Genomic DNA, 15432 nt, shown 5'->3' on the forward strand with positions numbered 1-15432 from the left:
TGGAAGCAAAGGAGAGGAAGCCGGCAGTCTGTGGGGAAGGGCGATTATTTCAACCAAGGAGCCAAAAGGCTCCAGATGCTGCCCACTTTGGGAGAACTGGCCTGTCTGGAGAAGCCTCAAAGCTGGCAGGAGGCAGCAAATGGGCATCCAGGGACAGCCTGGCATCCCACTGGCTCTTGGAGGGGAAAAAGCCAGACCAAGGAGGGCGGGCTGCCTGCTGGGAGGAGCGGGTGGCATTCAAGAGGCCGGTGGGCACCCCGAGAGGAGCCCAGGAAGAAAGGATGATGGGGGAGAGTCAAGATGCCCAAAGGGATGAGCAGTGTAAGGAGCAAGGCAGGAAGCAGAGAAGGTGCAGCCGGAGGAAAATGCTGGCGAAGACAGAGAAGGGTGGGCAGGGACAGCCCAGCCTGGCTGCCAAGAGGATCCCGGCCCGGGTCCCAAGTCTCTTTCCCCGGCTCCTCCTGGCTCCTCTGCTGCCACCTGCATGGCCTGCTCATCCCCAAGGGAGAAGGGGTTGGGGGCACCCCAGCTGTGAGGGCCAGCACCCAAGAAGGCAAGGCCACAGACAGAGTCTGAACTTCACGCTGGCCGCCGCTTTGGATTGGCCGGAGAAGCTCTGGCCGGTGTATCGATTCTGCTCAGCTGCTGGTGGCCCCCTTTGCCCCTTGTTTGCCTCGCCCACCTGCGTGGCAGATGGCAATTCCTGTGGGCTCCCAGGAGTTGCTCTTATTTATTTATTTATTTATTTATTTATTTGTTTGTTTGTTTGTTTATTTATGAGACTTATATACCGCTTTAAGTGCAAGCACTCTCTAAGCCAGTGGTTCTCAACCTTTCTAATGCCGCGACCCCATAATACAGTTTCCCATGTTGTGGTGACCCCCAACCACTTATACATCAGCGGGTGCCAGGGGCGTGGCCAAAGAAAACGGGGAAAAAATGGTGGACAGCCTTGTTTGGCGACCCCCGTGAAATGGCCGTTCGACCCCAAATGGGGTCCCGACCCACAGGTTGAGAACCACTGCTCTAAGCGGTGTACACCAGTAAGCAATGTCTATATATATATATTTACATTGCCCCCAACAATCTGGGTCCTCATTTGACCTACCCCGGAAGGATGGAAGGGCTGAGTCAACCTTGAGCCGGTGAGATTTGAACCGCTGACCTGCTGAACACAGTCAGCTACAGTGGCCTGCAGTACTGCACTCTAACTGCTCCGCCACCTCGGCTCTTCCCAAACTCTTTGTAAAAAAGCCGCAGGCCCCACTCCCGCCTCCCCCGTCTGGGCCCAATCAGTTGGAAAGTCCACCTAGACCAGCCAGGAGGCTGACACCCACCTGCCCCCCCCAGGGGTCTATGGGGAGCCCCGCTGGCCCAGAGCACTCCTCCCCTCCAAGGGCCCTGACGGCAGCTGGGGAAAAGCTTCCTAAGGAGAGAAAACCCAAACTAACGCCTTCCCTCCAATTCCCTCAAGAGCCGAGGTGGCGCAGCAGTGAGAGTGCAGTACTGCAGGCCACTTTAGCTGACTGTGTTCAGCAGGTCAGCGGTTCAAATCTCACCGGCTCAAGGTTGACTCAGCCTTCCACCCTTCCGGGGTAGGTAAAATGAGGACCCAGATTGTTGGGGGCAATGTAAATATATATATATACATTGCTTACTGGTGTACACCGCTTAGAGAGCGCTTGCACTTAAAGCGGTATATAAGTCTCATAAATAAATAAATAAATAAATAAATAAATGGGAGGGAGCCAGAGAAACGGGGCTCCTCGGCCAGTTTTGTTCCTTCTCCACCCTCCTCCATCTAGTTTGCTTCATTTCTGCACAGCTCTCACTACAGATATAAGCCATGCCCCCAATTCGCTCGGGGGGCAGAGGGGGTCCTGCCCACCAGCCCACTCCCTTCTGCACAGATGGCCAGGATCCCTGCTCTCCTGCCATGCTCCTTCTGAGCCCCAACTGACAGCTGTGGGGCAGCACTCTAGGGTGAGGGGCCAAAGGCCAGAAAGGGAGCCTCCTTTTCACACACACACACACACACACACACACACACACACACACACACACATCCCATGTGCCCATGGAGTCTCAGGCTCAGGACGCTGGAGGCCACAGGGAGATCTCCGTTGCTGGAGGGTCTCTGTGGCCCTGAAGGCTGCCTGTTTGGGACAGATGGGCAGGCAGTGTGGCCCCGGGGCCCCACTCCTCCTGACGGGCACCATTAGCCACTGCTGGATGCAGATGCCGGAGCCGAGAACTCCAGGGGCCGTTGCCCCCCCCCCCGTCTTCCAACCCCCACCTCGCCTTCCAAGGCCCAGAGCAGGTGACCCCCCCCAAAGCAACCATAGCTGTTTTCCAGGAGGAGGGGCAAAACCGGCACCACAAAACTAGGACAGCAGCAAAAAACCTTCCAAAGAAGCTGACAAAAATAACACCCCCAGCAGGTTTCTGCAATTCACACCATTTTTATAAGGCCTGAAGGAGGGATGGCAGGATGGCAATCCCAGGCCAGGATGGCAATCCCAGGCCTCCTGCAGGCTAGGAAGACCGACTGGCATCAACAAAGAGGCCGCAGACATTGGGGGGGGGGGTTTCCTCCAAATAGCTCCGGGTTATTTTTTAAAAATGCAAGAGAGCCGACTGCAGAGCACCATCGCCTTTATTCCATCCCCTCTGGAACTTCAGGCGAGGATCCCCCTACGCCGAAGCAGCCCACGGCCCCCAGCCTCCAGCGAGTCGTCGCGTTCTCATCGCGATAGTTAAAAATTCATTAATGAGGGCAGATCGGTATTACGCTGTTGCCTTAATTAAAGCGGGACACGGAACAGCATTTTAAATAGCAGTGTCATTTTTCTAATCGACACAGCTGCAGAATAAAAGAAAAAAAATACTTAACCAGAACTTGAAACCGAGTTCTCCCCCTTCTCCTCCACAGCAAAGGCTCATCTGAGTTTAAGTATTTAATATCCTCATGCAATATTGACGGCCGAGAGAAAAAAGAGAGGATGCTTCTCAAGTGGCCGGATCCTCCCGGACCGTCTCAGAGGAAGAAGGCGCCCCAAAGGCTTCCTCCCAAAGGCCTGGCAGGCTCACCCCGGGAGAACATCCAGAATATTATCGCCTGCAGACGGAGGACTTCCCTTCCGCCGCCCAGGGCACCAGGCTGGGTGCTCCGGCCTCTGCAGAGGACGGCCAATGTTTCTGTCCTCCCAGAAGGCTGAAGCGGTTGCCCAGGTGCCCTCTTGTGCGTCCAGCAATGACCAGACTCCTGGCAAGCCCCCAGAAGAGTCCTCCTGCTTCCCCAAAGGGGCTGCCTGCCCACCTCCTGAGGGCTGAGAGGAAGGGGCTACCCAAAGTAACCAGCTGGCCTCATGACTAAAGCCAGGCTGGGAGTCCCTGCCCCCTGTCCAGCACCGTAACCACTAGGCCCTCGGGCTTCTTCTGCACTCTGCTGAGACCAAAGTCAGGAAAGCCGCCTGCATGGCGGGAGCAAGCAATAGGCTCCGAGGGAAGGGAGGACCCGAATAAAGGGGCCCGGCTGCAGCGCTGCCAGGGGGCCAGAGTGCCCCAGATTCTCCTCCCAGCTCCGGTGCGGTTCCCACTGCGGGGTCCTCCTTTCCTTTGCACTTGGGAAGCTTCTGTGCCCTTAGAGAGGTTGTCCGAAAGGGAAACGCCTCCTGAGGGAGTCCAGAACAGCGGCCCCAGAGGGGCAGGGGCTCCAGGTGGGCGGAGGAGGGGTGGCGCTGACCAGGGAACACCCACAGTGCAACAGCCAAACCTTTGCACCAGCTGCAAAGATCTGCCAGAGCATCCGAGGCTTTCAGAGTTAGTTTGGTGCCTTTAAGTCAGTCTTGACTCCGGGTGTCTGCCTGGACTAATCCTGCCGTTTTCTTGGCTTCAGGGGTGGGCTGAGGGGATCCCCCAGCTGCCTTCATGAAAGGGAAGGGCGAGCACTCCTGGCTCCTTGATCTCTGACCTGGAACCGTAACCACGAGGCCAAGGTCGCTCTCTAAATGAATGCCTTCACCATACCCAGAATTTCTGAGAAGAGAGCCGACTCGGACTGCGGGATGCCCCTTTGCAAGGGCCACACATCTTCAGTCCTTTTGGGAGTTGGGAAAGGGGCCAGATGAGGCTGGGGGGGCTTTGAGGGTCTCCCTGGTGGAAGAGATGCAACTCCAGCCCCCCTTCCTGCCAGGAAACATCCTCCCCGGCACCCCCAACAGCTGGCATGGATCTCCTGGATCTGGGTCATCGTGCATTTGGCGTTTAGTCTCCCCCCAAAACCAACCCCTTTCCGTTCTCTGGCCTCCTTGTGCTTCAGCTGCTGCTGCTGCTGCTGCTTCAGCTGCTGCTGCTGCTGCTGCTGCTGCTTTCAGCCTGAATCGGCTCAGAAGAGGGGGAGGTTGCTGCGTTTCTTAACCGCTCTGATTGCAATGAAAGCGTCAACCAGAAGTTGTCATCCTGCATCAGTCAGTTATGGATTCATAGGCAGGACCCTTGCAAAGAGCGTTCAGGTGCAGAAGGACAGGCTCTTCCCCGGCTCATCCTAGAGAGGGAGGGAAGCCTGTCCTTTAAAAGCGGGAGGGACTTTCCGGGCGCCCCGCCCGGCCCCTGGTGCCCACCTGAAGAAGCTGTTATGGCCACCTTCAACTGGCAATTCACACCATGGTTCATCTATCTCAGTGGTTCTCAACCTTTCTAATGCCGCGACCCCATAATACAGTTCCCCATGTTGTGGTGACCCCCAACCACTTATACATCACCAGGTGCCAGGGGCGGGACCAAAGAAAAGGGGGGAAAAAATGGTGGAGAGCCTTGTTTGGTGACCCCTGTGAAATGGTCATTCGACCCCAAATGGGGTCCTGACCCACAGGTTGAGAACCACTGATCTATCTGGTATGAATAGTCCCAGTGCTATTAGGAAAGCTTATGGGCAGATCTCTGTTTTGGAAAACTTTCCACAGGTATTACTGATGTTGAACTTTTAATTTTTATAGTTTTAAAGATAAAGCTATGCAACTGGTAAGACTGGTAAGACAAATGAAATTATTATTATTATTATTACAAATACGTTCGCCACCTGCACCCAGTGACTCTGGAGATCCCCCGCTGATCGACAAAGCCCATCACTCTAATTTATCCATGAGCTCCTTCAATATCTCAGATCCTAATATTTCATAAAAATAGTAAGATTACACAATCTGTACATAATTTGTTAACCTGGCCTAATTAGCAATGAATTTTATTTTTCTTCGCCTGTTTTGACATGTTGCTTTTTCACCCAGTTGTTGCTATTCCTGGGTCTTCTGCTGCTTCACAGAACCACCCAGCCCATCCTCCCTGGAACCATTGGGGGGGAGGGCATCTGCAATGCCCCCTCCCGCTCCTCCCCTCCCCCATTTCTAAAGCCTCCAGACCCTGACATGATGGAGCTTTGTGGGTGGCGGGATGGGGGGGGTGGTTAGGTCCCCAATCTGTTGGCCTTGTGGCAACTGCCCTCCCCGCCTCGCCTGCAACCCCTCCGATTTCCCCCAAAGGGGGGTCAAGAGGCATCCGGGAGAGGCTGGGGAATTGTCCTGGCTCCATCTCGGTTCAAGGGCTTCCCCACCCCAGGTCTTCACTGGAGGAAGAGACAGAGGGGAAGGTGCAAAACGCAGGTAGGCAGGTCACGTGATCTCTGCCTAAGGAGTGCCCTGCTGGACCCACCAGTCAATACTTGTTTCCAAAAGGCTGTTTTCTGCCCAGGCCTCCAGGGAACGCGGAGAAGTCGAGGCTTGCATGGGAGAGCCTGCCTGCCTGCCTGTGCAGAGCCCAAAACAGACACATCCATCACCTGGATGGGAAAGGCAGCTTTGGGAAGCATCCAAGAAGTGGGAGAGGCTCAGGCGAAAAGAGAATTTATCCACCATCCCACCCACCCACCCACCCACCCCTCACTCCAATAAATTCGTGTCTAATAAATCACACCAACCCATCCACACTCTGCCTCCGTCAGCAGCCAGCAAGAAAAAGTCCCAGCAAACAGGATTGTGCACTTTTGCACAGGTGTGTGGATACCACAGCTCCTATTTTCCCTTAAAAAGTAAGATAATCCTGCATTGTGTTCCTAAAGCAAACGCGCCCAGCCCATCTGCCACTGGGAGGGTGCAAAAAAGAGTGGTTAAGAAGGCAAAGGGATCGAATCCAAGGCCTTCCTGTGAATTACCTAAAGTTCACCCCCAGCCCCCCCCAGATTACTTTTTTCTCACCTGAGTGCTAAGTGCTGCTCAAATTGGGTTTGCACACTTTGTGTCTGCAGCTGCTGACCTTTCACTCCCTCTATTAAGTGACTAATGAGCCAGACAAACTCTTCCTTTTTAAAGTCACCTAACAATGACCCTGGAGGGCCAATCACAGGGCCAACGTAAGGGGCAGAAGCCGACCAGGGAGGCGCTGATGGGCCTGTCTGGGGTCTGTCTCTGTGTTTTGGGGACCGGCCCTCATCCGAGCAAGCAGCCCGATGGGACTCCTGTCTGGGAACTGCGCAGCCTGGGCTTTGGCTGGGGGAAGCAACTCCAGTGCCTGCGCATCCATGTTGTCCTGTGGTTCTTTGAAGAACCGGCAGTCCTGACCCAGCGAGGCCCCTGCCTGCTCCCTTGCTGGGGCTGAGCACGACCACGGATGGCCCAGGAAGAGCAGCCAGGGCAATGAGGGAGGCTTCCCTGTTGCTCTTGTTAACCAAATGCCACTGATTATTACGTGAGAACCTGCCCTGATCACACCACTCCCGGCTGGCCCCCCCCCCCCGCCCCTTTGGCCACCTTGCCCTCTTGGCCTCACCCCCTTGCCCTGCTGCCCCTCCGTCCCCATGCCAGGCCTTCCTCCTCCCAAGCATTGCCCCAGGGGCACGTGTGCCACGTGGGGAAGGGTGCAAGCGGCCTCCAAGATAAGCGCTGCTTCACACATGCCTCATCAGCTGCGGAAGGAAGGCCGCAAAGGTCTGCTTGGCCCAGCAGGCAGGCTGGGGTTGGTGACGTGGCATTGGGCTGGCCAGCCGTGGCATGGGGCTTGAGGCGGCACTTCTTGAGGTGGCCGTGCCACCGCATGGGCTGAGGTAGAGCCCCAAGGGTGGGGCACTGTCTGAGCCTGCTGAAGACCCCAGACCTCTGGTTCAGATCCAGCACCACTGCGCCATCCAGGAGAGCCCTTTGCAAAGTGGGGGGAGATGGGCTGGAGGAGGAGCTGAAGCACCCCCGTAGTCCCAAGGGTGGGCAGTCTTCCAAGAGTCCGAATTTTGATCACCGACCTTCAGGGACCAGGCCTCGGTACCACCAGTGCACTGCTGTAACTTCAGACAGTTACAGAATGAACGGTCATAACTCAAGGACTGCCTGTACAGCCACCAAAGTGAGCGGATTGAAGCCATCGTTGTAACTTGGTGGCAAGCCAGCTTCACGTTTGTCAGATACGGAGCCACCACAATTTCTCTGATTGGCCGTGTGGCTTTGTTGCACACTTCAGACAGGCAGCAACAGGAAGGGTGTAAGAGACCGCAAGCTTCTCGCCCTCTTCCTAACAAATCTGTGGTCTTGCAGGCGAAGTCCTGGGAGTGGCCGAGTAACCGCTGCTCTGTCTCTGGAAGGGATGAGTAGAGCATCCCCGGAGAGGCGCACGTCTAAGTCCTCCAGGTGCCCAGCTAATCACCTGGGTGAACGTGGGAGGGGCAGCATCATACCAAGCAAACTGAAAGAGATGATTGCCTTAATCAGAGAAATACAGCATCCAGAAAGCTGGTGGGGGTGGGGTGGGGACAGCTTCTGATTAGATTCCTTTACACTAACTCAGTGGTTCTCAACCTTTCTAATGCCGCGACCCCATAATACAGTTCCCCATGTTGTGGTGACCCCCAACCACTTATACATCACCGGGTGCCAGGGGCGTGGCCAAAGAAAAGGGGGAAAAAATGGCGGACTGCATTGTTTGGCGACCCCCGTGAAATGGTCGTTCGACCCCAAATGGGGTCCCGACCCACAGGTTGAGAACCACTGCACTAACTGGTCCACTGGCATCGCCTGGGCTGCTGATCTCAGCCCCCCTTTGAACATTTTCTATGTGAGGAGCCTGTTCAGAAATGCTGTCCAGGTCCTGCTTTTCACTGGGATGCTCCTGAGAAGACCTTCCCCACCAAGGTCTGGACCAGTGTTGCTCCTTGGATGAAGGGGGTTCTCTCTCCTCTTTAGAGGAGTCAAGAGACCACACTTGGAATGCTGCACCCAGTTTTTGTTATCATGATACAAAAAAAGTGCTGATTCTAGAAAGGGTGCAGAGAAGAGCAACGAAGATGATTAGGGGGCTGGAGGCTAAAACATATGAAGAACAGTTACAGGAACTGGGCATGGCTGGTCTAGCGAAAAAAGGAGGGGGGGGGGAATGATAGCAGTGTTCCAACATTCTCCCACAGAAAAGAGAGGGTCCACCTATTTTCTAAAGCAGGGCTTCTCAACCTTTTCATCCATTGTACCACTTTTAGGATGTGGCAATATCCGAGGACCACCAGTCGCCTAGCAAGGGGTCAAAAACTTGATGACCAAAAAAAAAAAAAAAAAAAAAGGAAAAAAGTGAAGTACAGGTAGTCCTCGACTTACAACAGTTTGCTTAGTGACTGTTCGAAGTTACAATGGTACTGAAAAAGTGCCACAAGCCAAGCCACAGCCGAGCAAGACACCTGCCTGCCCACCCAGCGGCGCTCTTCCTCCTGTCCAAGGTTGTCAGCATTTCTGTTGAGGATTGGCAGTGGGGGTGGGGTGGGGGTGAGTGTTTAGTTTTTATTCCCCCCGTCTGCTGGGTGGTTGCAGCAGGTTTTGGTCACTTCACATGACCCTGGGACACTTTGACCGTCATAAATATGAATCAGTTGCCAAGCATCTGAATGTAGATCACAAGACCCTGGAGAGGCTGCAAAATTCCAGTTGATCGGTGCTTCTTCTGGGCTCAGCAAAAAAACACCAGGATCAGCGCCGAGCTCCAGCTGGAGCCTGGTGCTGATCCTGGCGCTTCCACTGAGCCCCGACAGCCCTGCAGCTCCAGCCGTCTCTCACTCAGGCTTGTGCGGTGCTGCCACCGGTTCAGCTCATTCCCCTCCCCCACTACCATTTTTCTAGGATGGTCACGTACCACCTGCCAGGTGCCAATGTACCACAGGTGGTACCCGTCCCACTGGTTGAAACGCCCTGCTCTAAAGCACCTGACGGCAGGACAAGAAGCAACGGATGGAAACTAATCAAGAAGAGCAGCAACCTGGAATTAAGGAGAACCTTCCTGACAGAGAACAATTAATCAGTGGAAGAGAAGTTGCCTTCAGAAGTTGTGGGTGCTCCATGGCTGGAGGTTTTTAAGAAGAGGCTGGACAGCCATTTGTCCAGAATAATCTAGGGTTGAGCAGGGGGCTGGATTAGACCTCCAAAGTCCCTTCCAGGTCTATTATTCTGCATTCTCTCCTCCACTTTATGCGCTGCAGATAGACCCCGTGTTCTTCCTCGCCCTCAGCCACCGCTGGCACCAGGACCTCACTCAGCAGCTTCCCTTCCAGGAAGAGAGAAAAAAACACAGGCCGAACTTGAGGTGGCTGGCTTCGGCCCACTTCCTCTTCTCAAGTGACTCTGTGGCCTCAGCATTCTTCCATCCTGGTTCCCGCCATCTCTCCTGCTACTCCTGCCATCACTGGGAGTGTTCCGAGAGGTCAGCCACTGTGTGACTCAGGCCATCATCACCTTAAGCCAGATTATGGTTTATTTGAAGGCAGCAAATGGTACAAATGATGGTTTGCAAAGTTTGCTTGGGTGGCCGGGCCAAAGTGTGAAGCTTGCGTGCCAACCACATCCTACCACCCGTGCACTCTCCATCACACATGCTAATTTTGCTGTTCAAAGTTTGAGGAACATCAGCTCAAAGACTTGGGGAGGAGAATCAGTCGAACTCAGAAAAGGCAACGGCTGGCCAAGTGGCTTCCCAAACCCATCCAAAGGTCCCCAGGACTCGGGCTTCACTCCGGGACTCTCCACATTTATCAATTTCCCAACAGGAGTAGTAACATTTCTCAGCGGAGCCTCTTGAAATTTTTTCAAATGATTTTCTTGAGCACGGACCTGAAAACTCATCTTGCAATTTTGTTCAATTGAGGTTGGCAAATTAAACTGGGGGAAGGGGGGCTTTGTCAATGCCGACAAGGATTCCAGGCGGTTCGCCCTTATCGGGTCATCAGTGGGTCAACAGGCACCTCCAGGGAACTCAATCCTCCGCCTACCTCTGGGCATCGACTCCAATCAACTCTTGACATGATGGATCATTTTCCAGAGCACACTACAAACACCGGACTTGGTTTCCACCACTTCTACTTGGTTTAGAGTTCAACCTGCAACCAACAGCCTCTTGAGCAACTCTGCCAAGGCAAGGAGGCCAGAGAGCTCACATCAGGGCACAGACGTTGGTCTTGCTGCTTATCATTCCAGCAATGTGGCAGACGGTGCCCTACAGGAAGTTACTGATGTCCAAAATAAACGTGCAAGAATCGAGGTTGTAATGAAAGCCCAGCAGAGTCGACCGCTTACATTCTCCTCTTGGTTGTACAAACGGCATCCTTTCCGTTAAAGACGTCCTCTGCCCAGCAATGGGTAGCAAAAAAACCCTGCCGCTTCCTCCTCCTCCTCTGCCAGCCCTGGCTCACCATCCCCTCTGCGCCTCACGTGGTAGGAGACACTCCTTAGCTTTCCTCTGAGGTCCCTGGCCTGCAGCTTTCCCTGGCTGGACTGTTGTTGACTCTGGATGACCCCCACCAGTGAGGCGGGTCTGGCGAGAGAGCCAAGAGGCGGTGGCAGCGGCATGCTCCCCTCCCACCCACTTTAGACTACCGGGACTAAAGGTTAACTGCCCTGTCACAAGATCTCTCCTCTACTCCCTTCAGCCCCCAACACAGCGTTGCAATTTAATGGACCACAGAGAGGATGCAGATAGATCATCTTCCATTCCCCGGACAAGCAGGCTGCGTCTCAGTGGACTTGAGTTACGCTGCTGCCTCCAGACTTCACCTGCCCAGGTTGATCCCAGGCTGGCCCAGGCAAAACACAGGAGGAAACAGAAGGGAGGGAGGGAGGGAGCTGCCTTTTGCAGCACAAATATCTTTCTGAAGCTGAAGATCACAGGCCCCAGGGAGCCGTCATAAATAATGCCAATTAATTAGTGCTTGCTCTCCAAGCACTTTGCCAAGGAACTAATTAGTCCCCTGAAAAGTTAAGTAAGCTGATCTCGTTGGCATGACTTTGTGCATGGGCGTGAGTGCCTTCACTGGCTTGAGGACCCTGGCCATGACGGCACTGCAACAAAACGCCTGTCGGGGAGCTGCCCAATTCATGCCCCAGGTCAGAAGCTAAGGAGCAGAGTGCCAAGGAGTTAAACGCATCTTTACAAAGACAGGAGGGCTTCTCACAAAATCTGGGGGGCCAAAATCCAAAGTAACACCTTTAGTTGAGGCTCACAAGATCCTAGTTCGTGCTGGAAAAGTGCCATCTGCACACTTACATGCAGCACAAAGACGCACACAGCACCTGACGCAAAGCAGAACAAAAGCCCATGGCTCCCACACTTCCCAGCAGTTGACTTCATGCACCTTCAAGTCAGTTTTTGGCTCCTGGCAACTGCTTGGACTGGTCCCTGCAGTTTTCCCAGGCAGGATATCCAGGAGAGACTTGCTAGTTCTTTCTTCTCAGGGCTGTCCCCAGGTCACCTAACGGGCCCTGTGCCTAAGGTGGGACTAGATTGGTCTTCCTTTATCTACAGAACCCTCTGCTGATTCCAGATGCCCTCGTGTTACAGGACTCTTCAATATCTTCATCAATGACTTAGATGAGAGCATAGAAGGGGAACTCCTGACATTTGCAGATGACACCAAACTGGCAGGAATAGCCGACACCCCAGAAGATAAGCTCAAAAGATCTTGACAGACTTGAACAATGGACCCTATCCAACAAAATGAGTTCTAATGTGGAGAAAAGCAAGATTTTACACCTAGGCAGGAAAAACCAAAGGTTTACGTACAGATTGGGTGAGACCTGGCTCAAAAACAGTAACTGTGAGAGGGACCTTGGAGTCCTAGTGGACAATCACTTGACTATGAGCCAGCAATGTGCAGCAGCAGCCAAAAAAGCTAATACAATCCTGGGTTGTATAAACAGAGGCATAGAATCAAGATCACGTGAAGCATTAGTACTGCTTTATAAAACCCTGGTAAGACCACACCTGGAATATTGCAGCCATGTTTGGTCACCATACTACAAACGAGATGTTGAGAGCTTGGAAAAAGTGCAGAAAAGAGCAACTAAGATGATCAAAGTCCTGGAGACTAAAACATATGAAGAACGGCTGCAGGATTTGCATTTGGCTAGTGAGTCTAAAGAAAAGAAGAAATAGGGGTGACGTGATAGCAGTATTCCTATTTGAGGGGCTGCCACAAAGAAGAGGAGGTCAGGTTATTCTCCAAAGCACCAGAGGGCAGGACAAGAAACAACGGTTGGAAACTGATCAAGGAGAGAAGCAACCTGGAATTAAGGAGAAACTTCCTGACAGTGAGGACAATCAACCAGTGGAACAGCTGGCCTCCAGAAATTGTGGGCACTCCATCACCGGAGGTTTTTAAGAAGAGATTAGACCAGTGGTTCTCAACCTTTCTAATGCCGCGACCCCATAATACAGTTCCCCATGTTGTGGTGACCCCCAACCACTTATACGTCACCGAGTACCAGGGGCGTGGCCAAAGAAAAGAGGAAAAAATGGCGGAGAGCTTTGTTTGGCGACCCCCGTGAAATGGTCTTTCGACCCCAAAGGGGGTCCCGACCCACAGGTTGAGAACCATTGGATTAGACAATCACCTGTCTGAGATGGTTCTCCTGCTTGAGCAGGGGGCTGGACTAGAAGACCTCCAAGGTCCCTTCCAGCATCTCTTCTATTCTAAAACATGAAGGTGCCACTTGGCAAAGAGCGGTTGTTTGAATGCAAACTCAACCTGGAATTCCCACATTCGATAAACATAGTTTGGATGCCAGAACCCCCCGTCTGGCTTGGGGTGGGCAAAAACAAAAGGCAACCAAGGCAAGTCGTTTCTCCTTTGCAGAAAAGGAGGACAGGAGAGTGGTTGTTTTAACAAGTTGGCAAAACCCAAGTCTTCTTGCCTTGTGGAAGCAAAAGCCCAGCAGCTTTCCCTCTGCTACCACCACCACTGCGGTCATCGGTATGGAGGGAGAGACTGGTCAGCCATTCATCTGGAATGGTAGAGGGTCTCTGCCTTGAGCAGGGGGCTGGACTAGAAGACCTCCAGGGTTCCTTCCCACTCTGTTATTCTGTTCCAAAAGGGTTTTGCCTGGCAATGTCCACCTGGCAAAATGTCGCTGAGAGCTAAGATTTCTGGTTTGAATGGCCTGCTTGGCAGGGAGATGCAAGACTTAAAGTGCCTTTGCAATAAAGGGTTCCACTTGAATTGGATGACTCCAAGCTCTGTCCAGTTTCACGAGGCACAAAGACACACGTTGGCTTTGTATCACCTTCGAGCTGCCTCAGCTGCAATAAAACTGGGATAGCACATTTAGAATTCTCTGCTAGAAGTCAAAAGGCAAGCCTTGATCCACGCCTCTCTTAAAAGCAAGCCGAGTACTTGTCACGCAAAGTCTAAATAAGCCTCTCAAAACACTGGGGATTATCCTGGAGATGGCCGTCCTCTTTCCGCACCTTTCTCGGCCAGGCACTCCCGCTCAGATCTGCCCTGCCCACCACCACCACCTTCCTTGCTTCACACGGAGCAATACATCAACTGCTGTGACAGATGTGTCTGTTTTCACCCAGCCTGGGAGTCCGACGCACATCAGCGTCTTGGAATGCTGCAGTGTCCTTTTGCAGACAAACATCTGATCCGATGCTAAAACGGGTCCTCCAGCATCTCCTCTGCAAGGCAGCTGGGAATGTCCTGGGTGGGGCACAGCAAGGTCACCCATTAGCAGCGGAGAGGAGAACACCGTGGCCCAGGGCTGCCTCCGAACACGGGAACAAACACAGGGAGGAATGAAACGGCCGTCCAAAGGGCACCGGAGCTCTTCCAGCGGGGATTAACCTATGGAGCCCTTTCCTGCCACCATTAGGGCCACCTCGGGCAAACCAGCCTTTCGAAATTAAATCCGAAACCCACCCTCAACATGTGGGTTTGATGGCCATCTGATGGGCAAGGCAAGAAAGGAATCTGTCCCCTTCCAGCAACAGCCAGAGCAAGCCGTGATGATGCCAAAATGACAATACCCACGTCAATCACATCATCCTGCAATGCTGAAATCATATATTTGTAGGACGACACCATCACAGTTTCTCACTTGTCTCCAGTCAACTCTCACAGGTGAAAAAACAGCCACCTACACAATGGCTACAAAGCCCCCATTTAGCTGAGTCTGGATGAGAAGCCAGTGGTTGCAAACTGGGCCTGGGAAGGCCAGTGAGAAGTGGGCAGAGCAGGGCTGGACGAGCAGCGGCAAAGCTGCACTTAGAGCAGGGGTGTCAAACTCAATTTCATTGAGGGCTGCATCAGCATTGCGGTTGCCCTGGGGGGGGGGTTGGCCAGGGTGGGTGCAGCCTACTGGGTGGGCGTGGATGGAGTGGGTGTGGCCTACTGGGTGGGCATGGCCAGCTCTACATCGTTCGCGTCAAGGGTGCCTGTGGGGGCCTGGGCAGGAGTGGGACAGATCTGAGGGTCTCTGGCAGAAGGGGGTGGGACCGCAAGGTCCATTTCTTCATTCCTCATAAAGGGTGACACCTGTCCAGGATGTACCCAGGGGGCAGGGCCAACGCGGCAAGGGCTGGTTCCTCGCTGTTTCCAGACGGCCTTCTGGAGCTAAGACTGAATGCGTTTCAGCATAGATGGCCACCACAAAATTGTACATTGGCTCCCGGACAGCCTGGGCCAGGGCCAAGGCAGCGGGGGCCGTTCCCTCACTGTTTCCAGGATGGTTTCACGGGCCACATGAAACCACTTTGTGGGCCGCATCTGGCCCCCGGGCCTTGTGTTTGACATGTCTGACTTAGAGGGTGGGAAGGGGCTTTAGCCTGAAGCCCACCGACTACTAGATCCCATTCACAATGCTGCCATCTCCAGAAGCCATGCTGGTATTTTGCTACTCTGATCTATTCTAAGAGAATCAGAGCTGTGCGTCCAAATCCTGGGCAACACTTGGAAAGCCGGAAGATCTCATCCAGGCTGCTCTGACTTGTTACACGGAGCTTGCAGAGTTTCTCTGCCTTTGTCACTCAACAGCCGGCAGGGCTTCCTACGCAACGGAATCCACGGCTGATGTTCTTACCAACACTGAACAAGCTACTCTTTGCACCACCTCAAACTTGCACTCAAGGCCTGGGAACCGGAAAGCC

At 53.6% G+C, this 15432-nt stretch overlaps 1 protein-coding gene across 4 annotated transcripts in view; it reads right to left on the minus strand.

The window, feature by feature from the left end:
• Nucleotides 1-15432, minus strand: part of RXRA (retinoid X receptor alpha) — a 94210-nt gene that overhangs the window by 66258 nt on the left and 12520 nt on the right. Inside the window, exon 3 of one of the 4 annotated variants that reach the window (XR_005557294.1) lies at nucleotides 6811-7722. The exons of the other annotated variants lie outside the window; for them this stretch is intronic. The gene's annotated coding sequence lies outside the window, so the exon portion shown is untranslated. Of the gene's footprint in view, nucleotides 1-6810; nucleotides 7723-15432 lie in introns of those variants that run through there. 4 annotated transcript variants of the gene reach the window in all.

This window comes from Crotalus tigris, unplaced genomic scaffold (genome assembly GCF_016545835.1).
Source record: "Crotalus tigris isolate CLP2741 ecotype Arizona unplaced genomic scaffold, ASM1654583v1 scf7180000018142.649072, whole genome shotgun sequence".
NCBI lineage: Eukaryota > Metazoa > Chordata > Lepidosauria > Squamata > Viperidae > Crotalus > Crotalus tigris.